Here is a 22,566-nt window from a genome sequence, read left to right on the forward strand (position 1 = left end):
AAGAAGCCAGGAATAATTCTCAGGGAAACACAGATTTATACCGTCTGCTGCACACAGGGAGAGAAGAACAAACTGTGTGTGCTGTAATGTTCTTGGCTACATTGGGTTGAATTAGGCTTGAGAAGATTGGGAAGATAGCTGAAAGAAATGGGTCATGTGAGCCTGGCTGCAAAGATTTAGGGATGACCTCACATCCTCGAGAGCTAGATTCCATCAGGATGCACGGGTAGACTAAAGCGATGTTTTTTTTTTTTTTTTTTAAGATTTTATTTATTTGACAGAGAGAGACACAGCGAGAGAGGGAACACAAGCAGGGGGAGTGGGAGAGGGAGAAGCAGGCTTCCTGCAGAGCAGGGAGCCCGATGCAGGGCTCGATCCCAGGACCCTGGGATCATGACCTGAGCCGAAGGCAGATGCTTAATGACTGAGCCACCCAGGCGCCCCTAAAGCAATGTTTTTCAAACTTGAGTAATGTAATGATGGTTTTTAAAAGAAAAAATAATTACTGTGGCCTTAATTTTTATTTAACATTACTTAAATATGTGAAAACACAAAACTTGGCCTGACCACTTTATAACTCTTGTGCAAGTGTAAACCCCAAAACTGGTTATACATGTCATACAAACAAAACTATACAAGCAATGATAATGATATGTTGGTGCAAATAAATTGCCACTTCTAACACAAATATGGTACTGGCCATTATGTCATATGTTCTTTTGATTTCAATATGCCATGCTGCCAGAGCCCAAATGTGTTGTTTATGCTTTTTTTTTTTTTGTCAGCTCACAATTTATTATTACCTGACGTCAATTTGCTTTGAACATAAATTGGCATGGTATTTAGTTATGAGACATTTATCAAGATGATTGAGAAGATATTTCTATTAATTTTTAAAAGATTATAATTGGTATGGTGATATAAATCAAAACGGTAGCTGCCTTTGAGGGGGAGATTACTTGGAAAAGGGCACAAGAGATTTCTAGGGTGATAGAAACTTTTTATGTCCTGATTTAGGTATTATTTTTATGGATGCATTCATTTATCAGAACTCATCAAATGATACATTTGAATTCATTATATGTAAATTTTATCTTAATAAAGAAGACATTTAATAGGAATAAAGACAATAGTTAAAAGGTTTTTTATACTATTTTTTTTTTTTTACTTTAAATTCAATTAATTAACATGTAGTGTGTTGTTAGCTTCAGAGGTAGAGTTGTTGGGAGATTTTTGATTACTGCTTCAATTTCCTTGATGGTTATGGCTAGTATTTTGGTGAGAATTTTTGCATCCATGTTCATCAGGGATGTTGGTCTGTAATTCTCCTTTTTGTTGGGGTCTTTGTCTGGTTTTGGGATCAAGGTAATGCTGGCCTCATAAGACGAGTTTGGAAGTTTTCCTTCCATTTCTATTTTTTGGAACAGTTTCAGAAGAATAGGTATTAATGCTTCTTTAAATGTTTGGTAGAATTCCCCTGAGAAGCCATCTGGCCCTGGGAGATTTTTGTTGGGAGATTTTTTGATGACTGCTTCAATTTCCTTAGTGGTTATGGGTCAGTTCAGGTTTTCTGTTTCTTCCTAATTCAGTTTTGGTAGTTTATAAGTTTCTAGTAATACATCCATTTCTTCCACATTGCCTAATTGGTTGGTTGCTCATAATATGTTCTTACAATTGTATTTCTTTGGTGTTGGTTCTGATCTCTCCTCTTTTACTCATGATTTTATTTATTTGGGTCCTTTCTCTCTCTCTCTCTCTCTTTTTAAAGATTTATTTGAGAGAGAGAGTGAGAGAGAGAGAGAGAGCGTGAGAGGGGGGAGGGTCAGAGGGAGAAGCAGTCTCCTTACTGAGCATGGAACCAGATGTGGGGCTTGATACTAGGACTCTGGGAGCATGACCTGAGCTGAAGGCAGCCTCTTAACTGAGCTACCCAGGCGCCCCTCTCTTTTCTTTTTGATAAGTCTGGCCAGGGATTTATTGATCTTATTAATATCTTTCAAAGAACCAGCTCCTAGTTTTGTTGATCTGTCCCACTGTTGTTCTGGTTTCTATTTCATTGGTTTCTGCTCTCATCTTTATTAATTCTCTTCTGCTGGGTTAGTTGAAAGTTTTTTATAAGAATTTTCATATTCTCAGAATAGGTCCATTTACTGTAGTTTGGGATTCACAATCAAAGAGGGCACTTCAGCCACTGAACAATATTTATGACTACATAGGGCTTTGGCCCAAACACATGTGCTGTTCCTACCCAGGTGAACGGAACTTGACCATGCATGAGCAGGGAACATTGTGTGCCAAGAGCCGAGACGGCCTAAGCAGTATGACTGACGCCACCGAGTCCCTTGTGCCATCCTGATTCCGACTCATCCTTTTCATTCTTTAAAACCCCTCTGAGTATTCCTCCTTCCCCCCCGGGTAGTCACATGGGAGAAGAGTAGTCGTAGTAGCTACATGGGTAAATAGAGAGGAGGGTAGCCTGAACAGTGTAGAGAAAGGGGATTGAAGAGAGCAGCAATCGAAAGAAGATTAGAGTTTCTTAGTTGCTTTTGTCCTCAAATTTCTGTATTTTTTACAGTGAACACTTGTGGCAGAGGGCAATATTGAAGACATTTTCTGAGGAGAGGTCAAAATTAAGGTTAGATCCCTGTTCTGTGAGTTATTTCCTGTTTTCATAGTTTTTCAGCTTGTTGAGGATAAAGAATGGGACTGTATAGTCTTTTCTGAGTGCCCGTTCTCTTCAATGCCTATTAAAGACGTTTTTTTAAGCAAAATATGCTTGCAGCATAAGTCTTTAAAATATTCAGTTATTTTATCATCACATGAAGTCTTCCAAGTATTCCACATTTTAGATAGGTGGTCATTGTCTACATGCAAAATGATTATTATCAAATTTAAGTGATAGAAATGGATATTAGTTGTCTCTTGTTGAGTAACAGATCACACCAGAATTTAGCCGCTTAAAACACTAAGTATTTATTATCTCACATAAGTTCTTGGGGCCAGGAATCCAGGATTAGTGAAATGATTCTGGTCTCGCGATCCCTCACGAGGTTCTGCGAGGGTGTCGGCTGGGAGTGTGGCCGTTGGCAGACTTGACTGGGGGTAGCTCACTCACGTGTCTCGCAACCTGGTTCCAGTTGTTGGCAAGTGGCTGCAGTTCCTCACCATGTGGGCTTCTTTTGGGGGTGCTTGTGTATCCTCATCCCATGCAGCTGACCTCCCCATTGTGAGTGACCCAAGACAGGGTAAGGTGGAGACCGCAGCGTCTTCTGACTTAGCTTCCTAAGGCGCATTCCTTCATTTTCACTGTCTGCTGGGCTGGACTCCATGCTGGCATATAATAGTGAGCAAGAGGCACACAGACACACGTTCCTGTTCTTGCAGCTTACGGCCCAGCCTGGGGAATACACACACACACGTCTGTAAGTTCAGTGACAAAAAAGAATATTTACAAGGGCAGAAAGTGCTGCTACAAAGACAAACAGGACACTGAGTTAGAGTGTAGCTGGGAGGACCCACTTAGATGGGAATGCCAGAGGAGACCTCTGAGAAGTGACCTTTAAGCCAAGACCAGATGGATGAGTAAGAGCCAGTCACGGGGACGGCTGGGAGTGGAAAGAGCCTGTGTAAGGCCCCAAGGAAAGAAAGCATTTAGCCTGTTGCAGGAATGGTGAGGCACAACCGAAGAGGTAGGCTGGTTGCTGAATCATGCAGGTGGATCCTAAGAAGTTGGATTTTTTTTTTAAATTATTTATTTGTCAGAGAGAGAGCGCACAAACAGGGTGAGCGGCAGGCAGAGGGAGAAGCAGACTCCCCACCGAGCAGGGAGCCCGACGCGGGGCTCCATCCCAGGACCCCGGGATCATGACCTGAGCTGAAGGCAGACGCCTAACCCCGACTGAGCCACCCAGGCATGCCAAGAAGTTGGATTTTAATATCAATGTCATGGTATATTTGCATTTAGGTTCATCTGCATATAACTGACCCCCTAACCTCCACCAAAAAAAAAAAAAAAAAGAAAAAAGGCTGGTTTATAACCAGATAAGTTTATCCTTTTTATCTCCTATGAAAGGAGTCTCATGGTAGCTCCTATTGATTCATTTATTCATTCAGCTATTTTTGGCTCCACTATCCTATTGTGTGGCTTCCATCCTGAAGATGACGTCATGGCCTAATTTAGCAGCTACTGGCTCTAATCATTACATCCTTGCTGCAGACTAGAAGAAGGAAAGTCAAAAAGGCAAAATGAGGGCCTCCTCCCAGCTGCTCAGTTCCTTTAGGTAGCCTCCCTAGAAGTCCTGCATGACACTTCCACTTGGAGCCAGTTGGCCAGAACTTATTCACATGGCCTTCTTCAGTTGTAAGGGAGGAGGTAAACTTTTATTTTGGGTGAGGAACACCCAACTAAACTGTCATGTCCCCATTACTTAGGGCGAAGGAAAATGGATGTTGGGGTAGGCAACCAGCAGCCTGTGCCACAAACACCGAAGGGTTTAAAACCAGGAGCTACATGATGCCTTTAAAAAGATTCCTCTGGCTCGTGGTGGAAAGTGGCTTATAGAGAGGAAGGAGTGGAGGCGAGGAGCGTAGGGCAGTGGTTCAGGGGCTAGATCACGGGCCGGGACTAGGTGAGTGGCAGTGTGGTAGCAGTGGGTGGGTCTGGGCTGTATGTCGGAGCTCAGATCGACAGGCCTTGGAAAACAGGGAGGTATTAGGGAAAGGGGGAATCAAGAATGAAAGCCAAGTTTCCTGTTTGAGCCACTCTGGGAGCAATGGTACAGTTATGGAGATGAGGAAGATCAGGCAGGGAGCAAGCTGGGAGGGAAAATTAGGAGGTTGGTTTTGAGTACATTAGGGTTGAGATAATATCTATGGGAGGTGTCGAGTCAGCACGTTGACCTTATATTTCAGGAGTTCAGAAAGGAAGTCAGAGTGTATCCATTGTGTTTGTAGCCACAGAAATGTTTAAAGTCTCCCAGGGAAAGAGTATACAGAGGGATGAGAAGGGGGGCTGTGACTTGGCTCTAAGAGATGCTAACGTTTAAAGGTTGGATCAGGAGGGAGCTGTTACTAGAAGACAGAAGGAAAGGCAAAGGGAAATCCTGGGATGTCGTGTCTTGGAAACCTGGAAAGGTAGGGCTTCCGGATGGAGTGTTTCACTGCTGAGAGACTGGATAAGGTAGGGCCAGGAAGCCTCCATCAGACCTGGGACACTGGAGGCTGTTGGTGCCCTTGATAAGAACATTCTGGGGAGCAGCTGGGTTTGGAAGCCAGATGGGAACGTGTTCAGATACCTGACCGCTGGGGCGCCTGGGGGGCTCAGTCACTAAGTGTCTGCCTTTGGCTCAGGTCATGATCCCAGGGTCCTGGGATCGAGCCCCGCATCAGGCTCCCTGCTCCACGGAAACCTGCTTCTCCCTCTCCCACTCCCCCTGCTTGTGTTCCTTCTCTCACTGTGTCTCTCTCTGTCAAATAAATAAATAAAATCTTAAAAAAAAAACAAAAACAAATACCTGACTGCTGTCTATGGAGCGTAAGCCTCTGAAAAACGGAGAGTTCATCACAAGAGGAAAATGAAAACCCTCGGTGGACGATTGGAAGAGGCAGGATGGAGCCCATAAACTGGGTGCAAGCTGCTGCCTGCTGGACTGCAGCTCAAGAACAGATTAGGAAACAAAAGAATGGTTTGTCAAGTTATTGAACACTCACCGGTGCTTGACAGTTGTCAGGAGTGGACATGGTTGTGAGGAAATTGTTCCCCCCCAAATGCCCGTCTCTGCTGGTGGCCCACAAGTATACTCCATTTACACAAGGGCGGAAAGGCGAAAAACCTGTTTGACATTTTTGTGCCAACACCACAAGTCTGATCGTTGAGGCCCCTTCTCAAAGCCAGGAGATCATAAGCAAAGAATCACTGGCCCCCAAAGCCACGGCAGCATCACATTTCTTGTGTTTGAAGAGTTGTTGAAGAGAATCTTGGACAAGCTGAGCCTGGCTGGTGCGCACCTGCTAGAAATAATTTTTTTGCAGGGAAAGAGAAGATCCCCAATATTCTCGCCACAGTTCTGTCCAGCAGGAATGAGTAATATCCCTGTGATTAAGAAATTCCTGGCACCTGGCAGCAAGAAGAGCCCACCCCCTGATGTCAATGATGTGAAAATGGTCCACCAGGTCTTTATATTGGGAAGCGGGTATTTATACCCATGAGTTGGTCGGCCTCTGTGGATTGCTGTATCCCTTAAGTACTATAATCAATGCCCCACTGAAGTGGTCCCTGGTTCCATGAATAGTTACTTCCTCACATCTCGGGGGCACCTTCTCTCCTCAGAATCTTAATTTTGTCAGAAGTAATTGGGAAAGAATACAGTCCAGACTTCAAGTTAGACCCTTCATCTGACGAGTTATTTCTGGCCCCTCGGAATGGTCCATCTTGTGGTAGAGTGAGGATTTATGTTCCCTGAGCTTCCTTCTTCACCCTCTTTTTAGGAAGAGAAATAGAGCTACCTGGAGAGGTGAAGGAGCAGGACTGCACACGTTCCCTAATGCAGTAGTCTTTCAAGTGCGATCCCCAGACCAACAGTATTAGAGCCAGCTGGGGGTTCACTAGAAAAGCATTTTTTTTCCTTTCTCTCTAACCAAGGCCTATTGTATTCAAACCAGGAAGTGGTTCCCAATAATCTGTTTTAACAAGCCCTCCATGTGATTCTGTTGCAAGGTGAAGATTGAGAAGGACTGCCCTCAGTGGGGAGAGAGAATCAGGGCCATTCCAGAATAGGGGAAATGGATGCAAATGACCGGGGATAGAACTGGGCCTGGGGGGGCTATGTTGCATAGTAATACAAACCTACAGTCTCTGAACCCACTCCCCTGAGGCCCTGGTGCTGTCCCTGGTCCACCCTCGTACTCCCCTCAGAAGGGGAAGGGGAGGGAGTCATGGTGGGAAGGCGAACTGCACTGACAGAGATGTAGGCAGCTTGAGAAGGGGTTACAGAAAAATGACAGCTTTGTGAAGGATAAAACTGTAAATTAAAGATATTTCCAAAAGATGGCCCACCTTTCCATATCTAAGACTTCGATGTCTCCTTAGAGATTGAGAGCTTTATTTTTTATGAGATTTTTTATTTCACTGCTTTGGTTTTCTTTTTTAATACTTAAAAAATGGTAAGAATCATTTCGGTTCAGCCAAACATGCTTTGCACATGTTGATGTTTTGTTTTACTTAATGCAACGACATCTGTAGCACATTGTTGATTTTCGTTATTTGTAGTTCAGAACATTCTTGTTTGACTAGGAGGACTCTTAGGAGAGGCCTGCCTACATGCTGTTAGGAGCAAAGGGGAATTCCCTTGTCTCCGCCGTCTGGCTCATCCCTGGAGTGGGGTGGTTCTCCTCCCTCCACTCATCCAAAATGGGTGATAACCACATGCATGCCCTGGTTCCATGGGTGTAACCAGATTTGAACCCCACACCCCACACCAATTATGTAGGGAGTTAGGACAACTGCTGTGGCAGCTTTTTTTTTTTTTTTTTTGGCAAGGAGGAGGGGAAGGGTTGGATCACCTAACAGCATTTTCAAAGTACATAGGTAATGAAATTAGATCTTTAAAGATCTTAGTAACTTGTCGAAGAAAATACCTTTGGCAAATGTAAATTTAAAAAATCTAAAAAGTGAACTTTGATTTCACACCCAGAAATCCAATTCATGGCCATAACCTGAGTGAAGAATATGCATTCTTTAAAAATATGCATATGTAAACTTGTATTATTGCTACAAGAATGCATTTGTGTATTTTCCTATTGGAGCAGAGTGTTGCTTCATCACTTTTTCCGCCTTTGATTTGCTGAGTGTGACCCTGTTAAGAGTGTGTTTATCACTTTCAACATGGTTGCTCAACATGGTTGATTTAAGTTCTTTTTGATCTTTTCCTTATTAAAAATTTTTTATACCAGGATAAAATTAAGGAGAAATTGGTAGGTTTGCCAGTTTTAGCAAATAAAAATACAGGGTGCCTAGTTAAGTTTGAATTCAGATAGATACATAATAGTGTTTTAAGTATAGGTATGTCCCATGCAAAATTTGGGACATATTTATTCATTGTTTATCTGAGATTTCAGTTTAATAGGGTGTCCTGTATTTCATCTGACAACCCTAAATTCATAGTGACTAAATTATAATGTGTAAGCATTACAGTCATTCAAAATTGCCCCCCAGCTATAGACTTAAAGTTTCTTGAGAGAGTTATGGCCTTAGCTAAGATCGGCTGTGGGCTCTGTACGGTTTTCAGTACTCTAGAGGAAGTCTCACTCACTAGAAGGCAGTGACTATGAGTGAGATTCTTTGAGGGATAATCTTGAAGACATTCTACATTTTTTACAATACAACTTTTGAATAGGTAATACTTACCTCTTTTTTCCCCGTTCAGGTTGTCTAAGTTTATAGTAAGTGACCTATTGGTGTATTTTTTAAAAAATTGTAATGAAATACGCATAACTTAAAATTTACCATCTGAACTATTTTAAGTGTACAGTTCAGTGGTATTGAGGACACTCACATTAGTGGGCAACCATCATCACCACCCATCTCCGGAACTTCCTTCCCTTGCAAAACTGAAATTCCATATCCATTAAATGGTAACTCTCCATCCTGCCCTCTTGCCAGCCCCTGGCTTCCATCATTTTATTTTCTGCCTCTGACTGCTCTAGGAGCTTGGGCGGCTTCCACCTTTCGGCTCTGGTGAATAATCCTGTGAACATGGGTGTACACATATTCATCTCTTTGAGATTCTGCTTTCAGTTCTTCTGGGTGTCTACCCAGAAGGGGAATTGCTGGATCACATGGTAATTCTGGGTTTACTTTTTCAGAGGCACTGCTGTACTGTTTCCCACAGAAGCTGCACCATTTTACCTTCACACTAGCAGTGCACAGCTGTTCCAGTTTCTCCCTATTCTCAACAACATTTGTCAGTTTGGGGGTCACCCTAATGGGTGACCTAATGGGTGTGAGGTGACATCCCTTATTTATTTATTTATTTATTTATATTTTTTGACATCCCTTATTTAAATAAATCACTAAATAATTTATCGCTTTATTATTGGTAATGAATTATTTGCTGCAAGTGCACTAGTGTGTCATTACCTGGTAGTTGAGAACTGCTGTCGTCTTCTGTGGTTTACTGGTTGGCAGGAGAAATTTGTCCTGGGATTAGGATGGAGAAGCTGGATGGCTTTTTCCAGAATCTTTCAAGATACTGTTAATGGCTTCTTTATTTTGTTTTTCATAAATTCCCAGAACTTCAACTGTGTTTATATTAAAACGAATACTAAAAACAGAATCCACACCTGAGCGCCAATGGGTGTTTTGTCTGAAATACTGTCCTTTCCACTGTGGCAGTGTGGTAGTGTCAAGAATGGGATTCATGTGTCAAAGAATATGTTCAGCCGATGTTTAATGAGCATCTGCTCTGTGCTGGCGCCATGTTGGTATTGAGGACACAAAGAAGGAGCAGCACGTTTTGATTCTGGTCAGGGTTCCTCAGACTTGATGATGAGCACGTTTTAGGTTCTCAGGGAATGCTTTATGAAAAGAATTGCATTTTGGTATTTTTGTTGTTTTGTGCTGTTTCCAGTAGTTATTAAAAAAACACACAATATTACCCCTATTTCTTTAAGTAACAATAAACATAAAAAATAAATTCTGACAGTGTTTTGTAGTATCCAGCAGTCCTCAGAGCAGGAGGTGTCTTTTCATTTCCTTGATGAGAAGACAGAGGCTTGGCACTCTAGGTATCTTGCACAGACTTAATCTGAGCACCGACTGGGAGTCATTCTAATCGGCTCCCGAGTCATTCTAATTAGCATCCTTACTCTTCCCTTCTGGATGGGAAACACTTTCTATATTCCTATTTTATAACATGGTCCCATAAAAATTTATCATTGATTCTGTGGTTATCTTAAGGCTTATTCTTTTTTGAGTGAATTGCATATTGGATAGAAAATAATTTAAATTCCTCATATTTTACTCCTCTTACATATTTTTAATCAACATTTGGCTTCTGTGGACTTGAAAATATTTCAACTTCATTTCAAAATTATTACTTTGTGATGAAATTGAGCATTTTCATTATGGCATGGAGCAAATACCTCTGCAATGCCTTTTGGAAAATATTTTATGGGTACCTTACTCAACGGAGGTCATTGGAATTTTGAGTTTTATGCTCTTAAATGGGTCCCAAAGTAAATGATTTTTTAGATTTTGGGTCTATCTGAATTCATGAACATTCTGCTAACTATTTTGGCCTGCAGTGTTTTCTTTTAAGCTAATTTATTCTGGTTTCTCTCTGTGCTATGAGACTTTAAATGGCTAACTTTGCATGAAACAAGCTTACACTAGGACCATCTGGTGTATCAAGGTGACCGATTCTCAACTCATTTGATTAAATGTTTCTTTTCGAATGTTCTCAGCCATATATATATACATATATATATATATATATACACACACACATATATATATACACACACACAAACACACACACACACACACACATACATACATAAATACCTTAATCTGGATATCTCGGATTGTATTTTAGATTTAAGACAGGGTCATTGCTTCTTAGTTTTTGGCTCCTTGTTTCACAGAATGTGATGAGAACTGTCATTTCAGGCACAATTACAGAATCATGCCATAATAAAACCTCTTTTGTACTTTGCCCCGACTTGCCAGCATTAGTACACGAAATTTGACGTTAAACTCTTCTTGTTTATTAATCCCAAACCTCGAGATTAGAATTTCTTGGAAGCACTGAATTGGATTTTAGGCTGAGTTAGCCTCAGGGTTCGAGCTGCCTCATGTGTTCTGCTTTCTTCCCTGACAGCACACCGTGGGAGGCTGCGTGGGTGGGGAAGCTTTAGGCTGCACTGACGTTCCTTCCCAGCCCTGACTGCAGTTTGGCCTTGTAAGCTGGACAGAACGCAGTGGGGAAAGACCACTACCTTAAAAGGCAGATGACCTGAGATGCATTTGGTTCTGAGCGAGCTCTTTAATCTCTCTTTATTGCCTTATTCTTAATTGTACCATTTACCCTGTTCTAACTACCTCACTGCTTACTGTTGTGAGGATAAATAAGATGTGATTTGCAAAGGCTTTGTAAATTCAAACCCCAATACAAAGATAATTTTTTGTATTAATTTGGAGAAATGAGTTAAATGTGTCACCTAGTTAAGATGAAAGAATTAAAGTAATTTATGTTAAAAAGTATCTTTACAATTTCAAAGCGTTTTTACATATAGGTCGCTTTTGCACATTTTTATACCATTGTGAAGTAGGAAGAGATGTTGGTGTTATCAGCTCTATTCTGGTAGTAAGGGGACTGAAGTCCAGGGCCAGGAGATGCAGGGTTAAGATCTCAGGGCTTCTCTCTGATTCTGGACCACTGTCCCAGCCTGCTCTCCCTTCATGGTCCTGAAAAGGTGTAAGAAAGTCCTGGCTTGCTGGTTTCATGTCACCTCCTTTCTGCTAGCCCTGTGACATAGGTAAAGGTGGAGCTGCTTGGGTTGAAGCAACAGACAAGGGGCCCAGGGACCAGGAGCTTCAAACCCTGGGGCCATTTCAGTGGAATCTGTTTCTACCCTCTCCCTTTGACCTTTCTTTCTTTCTTTCTTTTTTTTTTTTTTTAAAGATTTTATTTATTTATTTGACAGAGAGCGCGAGAGCAGGAACACAAGCAGGAGGAGTGGGAGAGGGAGAAGCAGGCTTCCCGCGGAACAGGGAGCCTGATGCCTGCGGGGCTGGATCCCAGGACCCTGGGATCATGACCCGAGGCAAAGGCAGAGGCCTAAGGGCTGAGCCACCCAGGCGCCCCTCCCTTTGACCTTTCTAGAAAATCATGGCCCGGCGCTCTTTCCCCATATAATGCTTATAGTAACTTCTTAAATCACAATTTTAAACTTCCTGGTAGCCAAGAATAGATGCATAGGAAGGGTTTAATGGTAACAATCTGATTGGGGGGGGAGGGGATATCTGCTATTTGCATCGCAAACACATTATTTTTACGTGATTGTTCATTTATTTGACGGGGGACTTGCTGAGGGGAGTTACTGGAAGGAAGAGGGGACAGGAAGACTTGGTATTACTATGAACCCTTACATTATTTGATTTGCCTTATTTCCCCAAGTAGATTGTTCTAAAGGACTTTTCAAGAATCTTATGTAAGGCTTATTTGTATAGCCACGAGGTCTTACACAGGTGTTCTGGAAATACCTGAATGACTAAATGAATAAAACATTGAGGAAAGTTCTGGAATAGTCTAATAATTTATCTTAAGGGCTAGGTTAGTAGTGGATTGTACTCTAAATATGTTCATCCGTTCAGCAAATATTTGTTGAGCACCAGCTATGTGCTAGACACTGTTCTAGATGCTCAGAATTATGTAGTGAACAAAACAGGTTCCTATTCTCTTGGAGCTTGCTTTTATGTTTTAGTTTAAAAAATATAAACATTTGGAAGGAATTAATTGGTAAAGGTGTTTATTTTAATTACAGCTTGCTTGAGGAAATTGTCAGTACACTTTATATATTTACCTTAATGACTTGGAGTATGTGTTATGAAGTGATGACAATAATGAATGTGTATGGAAGTGTCTATATGTATTTACCAGTAAATTGGAATGTTAGGATTTGGTTCTGGGGAGCATACAGCTTTTACTTTTTCAACTTTCTGCAGAATTTTGTGGCAGAAGGATTTATAAAGGATTCATTGTATTCTTCTATGGTCCTCAGGTTATCCGTTTATTTTTTAGTGCATAACGAATACACTCATGAAATATGAATGAAGTACACAGTAATTGAACTTTATATCTCAGTGTATGAATGGGACAGTTGAAAACATTTTTGCATTCTTTCCCACAATTAAATTTGGCTACACTGTCGTCAATTTTCTTAATCTTTTATTTTTTTCTTTATTTTTCTCAAACTCAAGAGGCCAGTGAAAAAGGTGAAAAGTATGTTCACAATTTTCCTGATTTGTTTATAATTCATATTCTTTTAGGAGATGGTATAGATGGTATAACTGATTTCATCCAAAAATTTCACTGGATTGATTTAGGAAAATCTGTTTGGCCTTGGTTCCTACTCTTGACAGCCTGTATGGTACAGCAATTTAGAGCTAAGACCGGGACCAGATGACCTGGTTCAATTCCCAGTCTGGCTTTGTTTGGGGGATAAAAGTGTACACTGGTGTTACAGTCAGCTCAAAAAAACTGAAGAAGTAATAGTGCTTTTGTAGCCCAGCTGAGCCAGATGGAAGGTGAGGGTGCCAAGGGGCACCCTGCAGGTAGCAGGACATCATTCCTGTAGATGCTGTTTGGGATACCTTTTCTTGCAGCTACACCTGGAAACTGCCATTCATCTGGGGAATGGTTCTTTTAAGTTTGCAAGGTTGCATACAGTGAGTAGGTCATTACTGTGCTGTGGGAGTTCAGAATCCAAAGTTAAGAGACAAAGGGAGCAGATAAAATAAGATAAAAGCTAGTGGAGTCTCCCTGGTATCAACTGGTATCCATAAGCAGAGGTGTAGAACAGACAGGTGAAAACAATGAAGTTCTTATAGTGTCAGGAAAAAGAAAGCAATTAGAAGAGCAAATGATTAGGTCCTTATGAACTGTATCTTTGTGTACAGTGCCGTTTATAGACTGGAGAGACTCCCTTAAGAGGTTTATTTTGGTAGAAGGAAACAGGATCGCCTAGAAATCACGGTCATTTTATTTCTGGCCCTTGTTCTTTCACTTTCTAGGAAACTAGTTTTATGATTAAGATTTTTAGAAATGTAGATATACTATTTCAGTAATATTTTCTTATATATTTATGTTATTTCTGACAGGTGAAAATAAAACTGTAACCTAGAGGGGCGCCTGGGTGGCTCAGTCGTTAAGCGTCTGCCTTTGGCTCAGGTCATGATCCCAGGATCCTGGGATCGAGCCCCGCATCGGGCTCCCTGCTCGGCGGGAAGCCTGCTTCTCCCTCTCCCACTCCCCCTGCTTGTGTTCCCTCACTTGCTGTGTCTCTCTCTGTCAAATAAATAAATAAAATCTTAAAAAAAAACCAACTGTAACCTAGACACTGGTTACAGTTCCATTGCAACAGTCATCTTCCAGAAAAAAACAACTTCCCCCTCTCTGCCCTAGCTCCACCCCCACCCACGCCTGTTACTTCTCCTTTCATAAGCCATTCTTCACCTTGCCACCAGTCACCTTTCTGATTAGTTTACTTTCTTTTTCAGAAGCCTTTCTTGGTGGTTCCCTATTTCCTACAGAACTAAGCCGAAACTCCTTGGTCTCCTGGTCAAGTCGGTTGGTTGTGGTGGGGGTGTGTGGTGTGTGTGTGTGTGTGTGTGTGGAGTGTTGTGTTAAAATACTCTAAAGTTTTTGCTCCTGTTCTCGAAGGTTTTAAGGAGAATGACAGGAGAGGCAGTTTGAATTCATAGGAAGGAATGAAGAGCACCAGAAATGGCAACTATGTGGGTAAACACACACATGATTACTGTTATGACAGTAATCATGAGCAGACAGGTGTTTTAGTTTGTTTACTATAAGTGTGACCGTATCACTCACCAGACTGAGGGGGAGACGCTGCTAGTTGATGCACCTTTGCATCCCAGGGCAATGCCATATACAGATTGGTTTTGCAGTAAGCATTTGATATACTCATAGAGAGATATGTGTATGCAAGAAATGTTTTAGTGCCTGTGTGTGGTAGGAACTTCAGTATATAAGAAGGCAAATGAGAGGATCTCTGTTCTGAAGCAGCTCAAAGCCTAGTATGCAAACAACTAATCATCTAATCAGAAAAATAGATGCCATAGGAGGGGCATAAACTAAGAGTTCAAGGAGTCCAGAAGGAGAAATGTACCAACTTATATATCCACCTACCTGCTTTTCTATTTATATAACAAAAGTAATCTTCAGTATGACTAAATTTTAAGTACAGGCAGATCACTGATTAGATTAACAGAGATGATTTGGGGATATTTTCTCTTATTTGTTGCAAAGTCTCCTGGACATGTGCCCATTATCAGATTTTTTTTTTTGTACTTCCTGCCCCCTTTGTTTTAGTTTTTTTTTAAAGATTTATTTATTTAGAGAGAGAGAGAGCACAAGAGGGAGGGGCAGAGAGAGAGGGAGAGAGACTTTCAAGCAGGCTCCGCACTGAGCTCAGAGCCTGACATGGGGCTTGACCCATGACCCTGAGATCACAACCTGAGCCAAAACCAATAGTCTGACTCTTAACTGGCTGAGCAACCCAGGTGCCCCCCTGGCCTCTTTGTAAGCTTCCTTTATAACTCTTAATTTGACTTTGTGTACAGTGCATCCAGTTATTTTTTCCTGCTCTTAATTTCCCCCCACTAATTTTATACTTATGACAGTGTACCTGAAAGCAGTCTCCATTCACTTAAATGATTATTATATCCTTTTATATTTATGATAAACTAAGGGTACACTTTTTTTTGTTAAAGGTGTTAAAACTATTTTATATGTACAGGCATTTTATAAGGGACAAATAGCTATTATGTACTTTTGAGGTTTATTTTATTTATTTATTTTTAAAGATTTATTTATTTATTTCAGGGGGGAGCAGAGGGAGAGAGATTCCTGAAGCAGACTTCCTGCTGAGCATGGAACCTGAGGTGGGGCTCGATCCCAGGACCCTGGGATCATGATCTGAGCTGAAACCAGGAGTTGGCCTCTTAACTGGCTGAGCCGCCCGGGTGCCCCTTGAATTTTAAACTTGTACAGCTGCCAACAACTTCTAATAGATAGAGGAGTGATGTGGTCACACAAACCCTCTTGCAGATAATGATGATAAGAACAGAGTAAATGATAGTTAAAAATTAGAACTGTAGTTATTTAAAGATGCTGGAAAGTATCACAGAGCAGACAAAAAATTAGAGGGAAATTTAATCTCAAAAATCTGATTGGAATTGTGAATTTGTAACTTTCTGACCCAATAGCCCTTTTTCTTGATACCTTTCAATGGCACACTGCAGCCTTACTGGCTAAAGGTAGCAGGGATCAGAGATCAGGGCTGGAAAAGCATGGGGACATTGAAAGAGGAAATCCTGGCAGCAGCAAAACCATAGAAAATGTGTATATGGGTAACTGCACACCTGTCAGGGAGGTTCCAGGGAACCTGTTAAAATGCTCCCTTAGAAACAGGGGGAGATGAGAGAGACAAATACCTCTTAGTAAAAATATGGAGGATCAGAATAGCACTCAGCCATCTTAATCTAATTGATATTTATAGAACACGATATATGACAACTATAGTATGCTTATTATTTTCAAGTGCATATAGAATCTTCTCCAAGATAGACTGTATACTGGGCCATCAAACAAGTTTCAATAGATTCCAAAAGATGGAAAACTTACAGAATATGTTTTCTGACTACAAAGGAATTAAATTAAAAATCAACAACCAGAAAACATCCAGGAAAGCCCTAAATACTTAGAAATTAAATACCTTGCTGCTAAACATACATTCATGAGTTAAGAAATCAAAAAGAAAATTAGAATAGTTTTGAATTGAATAAGACATGGTGTATCAAAATTAGAAAAAAAATTAGGGTGCAGCAATAGTAGGGATAGTTATAGCTTTAAATGTTTATGTTAGAAAACAAAAAAAAAGTAAAATAATTGATCAAAGCTCACATCTTTGCACTTCAGTAAACTGTAAAAGGAAGTAAAGAATTAAACCCAAAGAAATTAGTTAAGAAAAAAAGACAAAGGAAAATCAGTGAAACTAAAGGCAAAACATGAGTCGTGTTGATAAACTTCTACTTAAACTGAATAAAAAAAGACAAAATCTGTAAAAACTACTAGAGCTAAGAAATGAGGTTATCAAAGTTGCAAGATACAAGAACAATGTACAAAATTAAGAGTATTTCTGTATATAAACAATAAACTATTGGAAAATGAAATAAAAGTACAATTGTGTTTACAGTATTATCCCAAACTATGAAATACTAAACTGTGCACAAGACCTGTCAATGACAAGTACAAAAACATTGCTGAGAGAAGTGGAGGAACACCTACATGGATATAGAGGTATATTGTGTCCATGAAATTGGAAGACTAAGTTTTATCCTTAAATTGATCTATTGTTTTGGCATGGTCCCTGTAAAAGTTCCAACCTATGATAGCCAAAGCAGTTTGAAATAGTAGAAGAGAAATATTGCAGGAGTTATAGTACCTGATTACTATAAAACTATGTAATCAAGATATAGTGGTACTGGAGAAAGGATGACATATGGATCAGTGGACTAGTAACAAAATCCAGAAAAATGTTTATTGTATATATAATTATCAATAGACATGGTATCAATTTTCAGCAAGAATGGTTAAGGTAATTTAATGGGGAAAGACAAATCTTTTTAAGAAACACTGTTGGAACAAGTGCAAATCTACCTGGAAAAAAGCTACATCAGCTCTTACTTCATACTATACTAAAACATTAACTCAAAATGAGTTGCCCTAAATATCAAAGCTAAAGCTATCAAACTTTTAGAAGAATGGAAAAATCTTTGTGACCCTGGGAAAGGCAAAGATTTCTTAGGAAACAAAAAATCATGATCTTAAGAGAATATAATTCATAAAGACGCTATTATCAAAATCAAAACTTTGCTCTTTGAAAGATATTAAAAAGATAATTTATAGAAAAGGAAAAAATATTATATATGTTTGACTAACGACTGGTATCTAGATATATAAAGAATTCCTGGAAGTCAATAATAATAAGACAAATAATCTAATAAAAGTGGCAAAAAAATTGGAACAGGTGCTTCACAAGTAAAAATATATGAATGGTCAATAGAATATGAAAAGATACTCAACACAAGTGATTTGGGAAAATGGAAGCATGTAAAGGTCTTCATTTGTGGAACTTATCCAGGCTCTACCTCCTTTCTGTTCTCTGGAGCCCCGCCCAATCTTTCTGTACTATAGTTTTTGATATCTTGGATTTTTGATCCTGTCCTTGCTTTGACTTCTAGATACTTCCTGGCTCAAAGCCCTGAGACTGGGACATGTTGGGACCAACAGCTTAGATTTTTGTACATTTTTCCTGGAAGAGAATAACCCCTCAGGCAAAAATATGGAATCAGACTGGTGCCTTCCCTTTTCATAAAGAATTTCAGTGCTGGGCTAATACACTCCTAATTGTTACGCATTATACCATCATGCTCTCACTTATGCCTCTGCCTCTGTTTTCTTTTCTCCCTTGATTTGTTTATAAAAGGAGGCCAAATCTGTCTGTCCTTGCTCTCAATAAGACCTTTTTTTAAGTTCTTTAGTCACGTCTCTCTTTTAATTCTGTTTGTGTGTTAGTCTGCAAACTCCCTCAATACCAATTCTTCTAGAAAATTTTCAATTTTTTTTATAGGAATGAAACAGGTGTCAGTAAATTTAGTCATTTTTATTTAATGAGTATCATATTTTATAAGATTGTATTATCTAGTTTTTAGACTAGCGAGCTTTTAACTGTGTATGTTTTGAGTGTTTGTTTTCTCGTGTGTGAGAGGCCAGAATGCTTATACCAGAAGGGACTGTTGGGGCATTTAATTAGCAAACACTTACAGGGTGCCTACTCTGTGCCAGGCACCAACTTGGCCCTATTACAAATAGAACTAATTTAGCCTTCACAAAAACCCAATAACATAGGTGCACTCTCCTATCCCCATTTCACCAGTGAGGAAACTGAGGCAGAGAGCAGTGAGGAAATGTGCCAAGGCCAGATAGCTAATAAATAGCAGAGTTGGCCTTTGAAGCCAGAGTCTGGCTCCAAGTTCTGCCTAAGTTGTATTATATAGCATACAGCTGTATTCATTCCCAGTGTTAGGGTCAAAATGGATTAGGAGAAGAAGCTACTTCGCTTTTTACTCAAAAATTAAATGTGTTTCTTCAGCAAAGGAAACAGTCAACAAAACCAAAAGACAACCGACAGAATGGGAGAAGATATTTGCAAATGACATATCAGATAAAGGGCTAGTATCCAAAATCTATAAAGAACTTATCAAACTCAATACCCAAAGAACAAATAATCCAATCAAGAAATGGGCAGAAGACATGAGCAGACATTTTTCCAAAGAAGACATCCAAATGACCAACAGACACATGAAAAAGTGCTCAACATCGCTCGGCATCAGGGAAATCCAAATCACAACCTCCATAAGATACCACCTCACACCAGTCAGAATGGCTAAAATTAACAAGTCAGGAAACGACAGATGTTGGTGGGGATGCAGAGAAAGGGGAACCCTCCTACACTGTTGGTGGGAATGCAAGCTGGTGCAGCCACTCTGGAAAACAGTATGGAGGTTCCTCAAAAAGTTGAAAATAGAGCTACCGTATGACCCAGCAATGGCACTACTGGGTATTTACCCCAAAGATACAAATGTAGGGATGCGAAGGGGTACGTGCACCCTGATGTTTATAGCAGCAATGTCCACAATAGCCAAACTATGGAAAGAGCCTAGATGTCCATCAACAGATGAATGGTTAAAGAAGATGTGGTATATAAATACAATGGAATATTATGCAGCCATCAAAAAATGAAATCTTGCCATTTGCAACAACATGGATGGAACTAGAGGGTATTATGGTAAGCGAGATAAGTCAATCAGAGAAAGACCAGTATCATATGATCTCACTGATATGAGGAATTTGAGAATCAAGACAGAGGATCATAGGGGAAGGGAGGGAAAAATGAAGACGAAACCAGAGAGGGAGACAAACCATAAGAGACTCTTTTTTTTTTTTTTAATTTTATTTATTTGACAGAGAGAGATAGCGAGAGCAGGAACATAAGCAGGGGGAGTGGGAGAGGGAGAAGCAGGCTTCCCGCGGAGCAGGGAGCCCGATGTGGGACTCGATCCCAGAAACCTGGGATCATGACCTGAGCCGAAGGCAGACGCTTAACGACTGAGCCACCCAGGCGCCCAAGAGACTCTTAATCTCAGGAAACAAACCGAGGGTTGCTGGAGTGGAGGGGGCTGGGAGGGATGGGGTGGCTGGGTGATGGACACTGGGGAGGGTATGTGCTATGGTGAGTGCTGTGAACTGTGTAAGACTGATGAATCACAGGGGCGCCTGGGTGGCTCAGTCGTTAAGTGTCTGCCTTCGGCTCGGGTCGTGATCTCAGGGTCGTGGGATCGAGCCCCGCATTGGGCTCCCTGCTCGGTGGGAAGCCTGTTTCTCCCTCTCTCACTCCCCCTGCTTGTGTTCCCTCTCTTGCTGTGTCTCTCTGTCAAATAATAAATAAAATCTTTAAAAAAAAAAAAGACTGTTGAATCACAGACCCGTACCCCTGAAACAAATAATACATTATATGTTAATTAAAAAATTTTTTTTAAAAATTAAAAAATTAAAAAAAATTAAATGTGTTTCTTGTGTATGTCCTTAATCTGCAAATTCAGTGTCTTTGTGACTCTCTTTGAAGTTTCGGCCCTTATATGATTAAGCAACTTTTGTACTGACTGAGGTCCTTGCTGAAGCAGTTCCCTCATTTCTTTCCCAAGAGTGAGGCGGGCTCCTTGACATCCCAGGCAGAGCCACCGTGGAGCTCAAGGTGCTCCGCTTCCACATATGTAAAGCATCTGCTTTCGGGTTTAGAACATTTTCTAAGACTTTGTTACTTTTGCCATCAGCAGTAATAGCTAATTTTATTTCAAGGCTAGTTTTATACAGATAGATCTTTGTGTTTTTGACCTGGCGTGAGAGTGACTTTGAAAACTCCGAAGCTGAGGGCGCCTGTGTGGCTCAGTCGGTTAAGCATCAGCCTTTGGTTAAGCATCTGTCTTTGGCTCAGGTCATGATCCTGGGGTCCTGGGATTGAACCCCCATCGGGCTCCCTGCTGAGTGGGGAGCATGCTTCTCCCTCTCCCTCTGCTACTCTCTCTGTGCGCTCGCTCTCTCTCTCATGCTCACTCTCTCTCAAATAGATAACAAAATCTTAGAAAGAAAGGAAGAAGGAAAGGAAGGAAGGAAGGAAAAAAATTGAAACTGAGAAGAGGAAAACAAAGTTGTGGTGAGATAGGACTGATGAGCAATCTATGAGGAGGGTCACTTTGTAGCTTTGTTTCTCTCCCACACAGCAGCTTCTCCACACTGTAACCCAAGGTTCTGCCTCTACAAAACTCCATTTCTTTACAGTGCCCCTAACAGATGCCAGACAATAGTCGTAACTGTGAATATTAAGACTACAGATGCCTTTGGTCTACTGTGAACACATTCTGCTGTGTTGATTTTTGCAGACCTAGCACCTGCTCTCAGAATAGATAGATCTTACTCATCTTTTCCTCGCTGCACTGGCTAGCCTGGGGCTTTACAGCATTGGTTGGCAAACTTTTCCTGTGGAGGGCCAGATAGTAAATATTTCAGGCTTTGTGGGCCATGTTGGTGTCTGTTACAGCCCCTCAGCTCTGCATTTGTCGCTGGAAAGTAGCCACAGGCAGCATGTGAACGAGCAGATGTGGCTATGTTTCAACAGAATTTTACTTTCAGAAACAGGTAGCTGGTGAGATTTGGCTCCTGTGCCTTAGTTTGCTGATCCCTGCCTTGGAGCAAAGGTTTGGTCAATTATTTAGCAGTTGTACCAGTCAGAAGGATAAGCTGCACTGTGGTAACAAAGAACCCCAATACCTCTGTGGCTTTATCCACCAAAGTTTCTTTTCTGCTCCTACTTTCTGTCCAGTGGGAATTGGCAGGAGATTCCTGCTCATTCTAGACCCTCAGGTCCCCAGGCTGGTGGGGGCTTCATCTAGACATGTGTTCCCATGCAGCAAAGGAAGGGGAAGGTGTCAGATCATGAACTGTTCCTTAAAGCTTTCACCTGGGGGTGACATGTTTCACTGGCTGAAAACACGTCCTATGGCCAACTTAAAAAGAAATGGAGTTGCAATCCTATTATGAACCTGGAAGGAAGAAAATGGAGTATTTGTGAACAACCCAAGAAATCTCTCATGGAAGATGACAGATAAAACAAGGTGAAGCATATAAATGAGGGTTACTCAGGCTGAAGCTGGGATGGGGTAGCTAGCTCCCTGAGGCACTCGGTGGGTGGTATGGGGCTGTCTCCTAGAGCTCCACAGATTATAGTTGGAAAGCCTCTGTTTTAAAGAAGATTATTAGCCTAAATATTGGGAGAATGAGTTCTAGGTTTCAGGGGTTGTGCACCAAAAATATATTGAGCTGAATCGATTTCACATTAGATATTGTCATTTTTAGAGCAATTAATTACTTTGTTGAACTTTTTAAGATTTTTTATTTTTAATTTTTTTAAAGATTTTATTTATTTATTTAAGATTTTTATTTATTTGTTAGAAACACAGTGAGAGAGGGAACACAAGCAGGGGGAGTGGGAGAGGGAGAAGCAGGCTTTTCATGGAGCGAGGAGCCTGATGTAGGGCTCGATCCCAGGACCCTGGGATCATGACCTGAGCTGAAGGCAGACGCTTAATGACTGAGCCACCCAGGTGCCTAAGATTTATTTCTTTTAAAGAGAGAGCACATGTGAGCA

The sequence above is a fragment of the Eumetopias jubatus genome, unplaced genomic scaffold (genome assembly GCF_037043125.1).
Source record: "Eumetopias jubatus isolate StellerSeaLion01/CBP00866 unplaced genomic scaffold, mEumJub1_p1.0 scaffold_17, whole genome shotgun sequence".
NCBI classification, from domain to species: Eukaryota; Metazoa; Chordata; class Mammalia; order Carnivora; family Otariidae; genus Eumetopias; species Eumetopias jubatus.